This window comes from Palaemon carinicauda, chromosome 4 (assembly GCF_036898095.1).
Source record: "Palaemon carinicauda isolate YSFRI2023 chromosome 4, ASM3689809v2, whole genome shotgun sequence".
NCBI lineage: Eukaryota > Metazoa > Arthropoda > Malacostraca > Decapoda > Palaemonidae > Palaemon > Palaemon carinicauda.
This window is the reverse complement of record NC_090728.1, coordinates 53,808,663-53,813,255: the sequence shown is the minus strand read 5'-3', so window position 1 is coordinate 53,813,255 and position 4,593 is coordinate 53,808,663. Positions and strand designations below refer to the sequence as shown.

At 57.4% G+C, this 4,593-nt stretch overlaps 1 non-coding gene across 1 annotated transcript; it reads left to right on the top strand.

Annotated features, from left to right (window-relative positions):
- The first annotated feature begins 4,226 nt into the window (after positions 1 to 4,226).
- LOC137640352 (5S ribosomal RNA) lies at positions 4,227 to 4,345 on the top strand. The gene has a single exon (XR_011044343.1). It is a non-coding gene; the product is annotated as a 5S ribosomal RNA (ribosomal RNA).
- Positions 4,346 to 4,593: the final 248 nt, after the last annotated feature.

The window sequence follows — 4,593 nt, the reverse complement described above, 5'->3', positions numbered from 1 at the left end:
TAGCAAGCTATCCCTTCCCCTATCCCCGCTAACTAGCGCGGGGGTAATTAACCCTCGTTAAAAACTATTGGCTCGTCATTTCAGCAACGCTAAAAGGTAAACCCAATGTAAATAGCTAAGGTTTGTATGGTTAGGAAAAATACAAATTATTTCCGAATTTGTCATTTTTGTTTTTATTTTTCACAGTTAACGATCTAGTTCGTTTCTGTAATGTGGCAACGGAGTGAGCTGTCTTGTTGAGGCCTGGGGTTTCTGCTGTTGCTGCCTCCTCTATAGATCTTCGTCAGGGGCGTGTCTCCTTCTCCTGGAAGTACTCCCGTGACGATTGACAGCTCTCCAGTTCATTTTAGAACACTCAGGAGGCTCGCCTCCTTGGGTGGGTAACTTTCCTTCCGAGGGAAGTTTTCGTATCCAGGCTTGAGTTTTTTCCCTTTGGGGGGGTTCTTCTCTTGCCTTTTTTTCGTGCGACTATGCTTTTGGTGCTGAGCGGTCGCACCTGCAGTTACGCTCAAGGGGCTGGGCAACTGCAGGAGCCCCTCTTCGGAGGATTGCTCTGTTTAGGTCACTGGCTGACCTGTCTCTTCTACGAAGTGTTTCTCTTTCGTTCGCGAGGGAGTACTGTACACTCATAGAGACTCCTCTTCGGAGGACTCTTCTGCTGTTGCTGTTGGCCGCCTTCGCCGTAAGGCTCACCGGACGCTACGTCGTAAGGGCCTCCCATCTCCCTATAAGGGTGCTAAGAGGCGCCTTTTTGAATCTCCTCCGTATGCAGCCTGCAGCTCCTACCTCCTTAGATCTCTCCGGGGATCGATCTCCAACGCCTTCCTGACCTTCCGCCCCTGGTGCAGATGGACAGCAGTCTGACCTCGTCATCCAACGGGCAACGGTCCCTTCGGGGCAAAGGGTTGCCTCCCACGGGGGGTGCTTCCCTTGCGTGTCAGGGTTCCCCTGCGCGCCCTTCTGCAGTGTTAGCGCACAGGCGCTCTCCTGCTCATCAGCGTTTTCCTGATTGCTAGCGGTCTCCTGTTCGCCAGCGCTCTCCTGTTCGTCAGCACTCGCCTGATGACCGTCGCCCCACTGCTCGCCAGCGCTCTCCTGAGGACTCCGAACATCCTGCTGTTCCTGTTGTGCGCCCTGCGCACCATCGGTCTCCTGAGCGCTCTAGATCTCCTGCCCGTCAGAGGGCACCTGCGTTTCCAGTTCCTGATACGCGCCCTGTGCGCCCACGTACGCCCGCGCAACCTAGAACTTCGGTTCAGGTCTTGGACAAGGACTCTTCTTCTACGCTCAGGATTCCACGCGTTGCCCTTCTGCTCGCCAGCGATCACCAGCTCGCCAGCAACCACAGACGCGTCAACGTTCGCCTGCTCGTCAGCGATCTCCTGCGCGTCAACGATCGCCATCAATCTCCCACGCGTGTCAGGTCCCCTGGACACCATCAGTAGTGATCTAGCACTCGCCTGCTGTGGACCACGATCTCCGGTAGCTGAGTCTGCCGTAGATCTTCCTCCTGCTCGCCAGCGCTCACCTTTACTTCTGTTCTTCTGTGCGCCAGCTTCCTTCAATCGCCAGCGCACATCTGCGTGCCCTTTTCTCCCACGCACCAATGGGCGACAACAGTTTTTCCTGACCGTCCAGGATCGCCTGATTGACAGCTCGCATCGGCGCTCACCTTCCTGATGCACCTGCGCGCCTTCTGGTTAGCGCGATGCGCGCTAATCATCCCTAGTCTCTTACGCGTCAGCGATCTCCTACGCGCCCGCGCAATTCTTCGCCTGCGCGCTAGCGTTTTTTTAACGCACCACCGCTCGCCAACGCGCCGTCGCTTGCCAATGCGCCATCGCTTGCCGACGCGCCATCGCTTGCCGACGCGCCATCGCTTGCCGACGCGCCTTCACTCACCTACGGGCCTTCGCTCGCCAAGAGGCGCCATCGCTCGTCAACGCGCCATCTCCCGCCTATGCGCCATCGGTCTCCCGACCGCCTGCGCTCACCCGCGCGCCCACGTGCCCGCGCTACCACACGCCCACGTGCCCGCGCGACCGCACACCCTCGTGGCCGCGCGCCCGCGCACATCCTCTCCAATGTTCGCCCGCGCGCGAACCAACGGTGTTCCATCGCGCGAATCGACGGTGTTCCATCGCGCGAACCGACGGTGTTCCATCGCGCGAACCGACGGTGTTCCATCGCGCGAACCGACGGTGTTCCATCGCGCGAACCGACGGTGTTCCATCGCGCGAACCGACGGTGTTCCATCGCGCGAACCGACGGTGTTCCATCGCGCGAACCGACGGTGTTCCATCGCGCGAACCGACGGTGTTCCATCGCGCGAACCGACGTGGTTCCATCGCGCGAACCGACGTGGTTCCATCGCGCGAACCGACGGGGTTCCATCGCGCGAACTGACGGGGTTCCATCGCGCGAACGCCGGCTTGATTCCTGCAGTAGCCATTGCTTGCCTACGGGTCATCGCTCGCCTGTGAACTATCGGATTCCGACCGCCAGCTCTCGCCCTTCCAACCACGCTCGCCCTCCTTCTGCGCTCCCTCGCGCACTTTCGTCCGCGCTCCTGCGTGCCCGCGCACTGGCGCTTCCACGTTCGGCATCACGCGAACCATTGATTTACCATCGCGCGAGCGCCAGGGCGATTGCGACCGCGATTCCCGTCGGGGTTTCGCAACACAGTCAGCCTGGCGAGTCTTCTGGAGCGCGTATTTCCAGAACACGGTCTTCACCCCTTAAACGCAGAGCATGGCACGTGCAAGAGCAGGAAGAATCTTCAGAGAGGTCTGGGCAACATTCTTCTTTCCAGAACCTGGGTTAGCCTCCTCGTCATTCCCTGGAAGGGTCGTGCCAGGGAGTTTGCTTTCGAGATTTCTCCGTCGGGCAAGGGGTGACTGGTTTAGCCCTTCCTCTTCTCCATCCCGTGGAAGGGGCTTACCAGGTCCTTTCCCTCCTCGGTTGCGACCCGAGGTTTTGTACAAGGAAGCTCCAGGAAGATCATAGGTACTTTCCTCCTCTCAGGCTCAAGCTCCTTTGCGTTCCGTCGCCAAGTTTCGAACTTGCGGGCAAACTCGATGTTGGAGCATCTAGACGCAGTGACCGAGGGCTTCCCCTCGGGTGTCTCATCTGTGGATGTCGACAAGCTCAGACACTCTTCCATCATTGGGAAGAGCTTGTTTGAGCCCAAGGACAGAGACATGGACAGCTGTTGTGCGGAGGAAGTCGACTTCCGTTTTCACTCCTCCAAGACGCTTTCTTCCAGACCCTGCAGGCCTCCAACGCCTCTTCTTTCAGCCTCGTCGGCCTAAGTTATCGGACCGGCTACAGCAGCTAAGACAAGGTGTCCAATAGCAGTCCCCTCCTGTCAGGGACAGGTAGTACGGGAGGCTCTCCCGGGGAGGCATAATCCTAGAGGGAGCGGCAGAGTTCACAAACTCTAGGATTGGCAACCCCCCATTGCAGGTCTCACGCTGGGAGGATGCCTAAGGTTACTCATCCGGATAACAGCTTCCCGATGCCGATTCATGCACGATCTCCGTGATCAGCCAAGGATATCGCGCCTTGCTCTTACCATCTCTCCGTCTCTGTCAGCGAATCCAGTGTCACTGAACCTCTATGCCATGGGGTCGGCAAGAGTTTTGCCCGTTTGGGCAGAATGATCCATGCCTTAGGAGAAGGTCCTCCATAGGGTCGTCGATGGCTTCATCCCCCGGCTTCTTCAGTTGATCCTTTCTCGTAGGAAAGCATCTGAGACGGGAGTTCCGTCATCGACCTCTCAGCTCTGATCAAGTTTGTCGAACAAACTCCGTCCAGCATGGAACAGCAGAGTCGATCAGACTGGTAACGAGGCTGCAGGACTCCTTAGGCCCTGGATCGGAAGGACGGGTACTTCCAGTTTCCATTCCATCCATCTTCCAGGAAGCTCTTGGAATTCAGCCTAGACTACAGGTGTTCCTGCTTAAGATGCGGTGTGGCGATTCCGCCGCGGCATCGCAGGTTTTTCCCCAGAGAACTCTCCCTGCTTTCCTCATGGCCGCTCAGGAGCAGGCTTCCGCCTCCTTCGCCTTTTGGAGGTCTGGTCAACTCCGGTAGGCTCGGGTTCGACCTTCTTCAACGCCGGGACAAGCTTCCGGGTCTTTACCAAGAGTGAGGGATCATGGTAATTTGCTAGGAGCCTTCTCTACTTCTGCCTCAACATCCGGAGTATCTAGCCATGATATTGAGTCAACGGCCATACCACGTTGAAAATACCGCTTCTCGTCCGATCAGCGAAGTTAAGCAACGTTGGGTCTGGTCAATACTTGGATGGGTGACCGCCTGGGAACACCAGATGCTGTTGCCTCCTTCTCCGAGCCTTCCCTTCAGTTGACTGTGGCAAGGCTGAGGAGAGTCACAGTACCTGTTCTCAGCCAAGCGGAGCTTTCAGCCCTACCTTGGAACGTTTCCTGGGTCTCTTTTCCTCATTGACCCATCTAAAGTCCCGAACGGTCGCCTCAGGATAAGTTCCCTGTGAGGCAGCCCAAGTTCCGGTGGTATCAAAGCAACGATTAACCGGACTTTCTGGCCCCTATGGGACCAGCGGAACGTTTA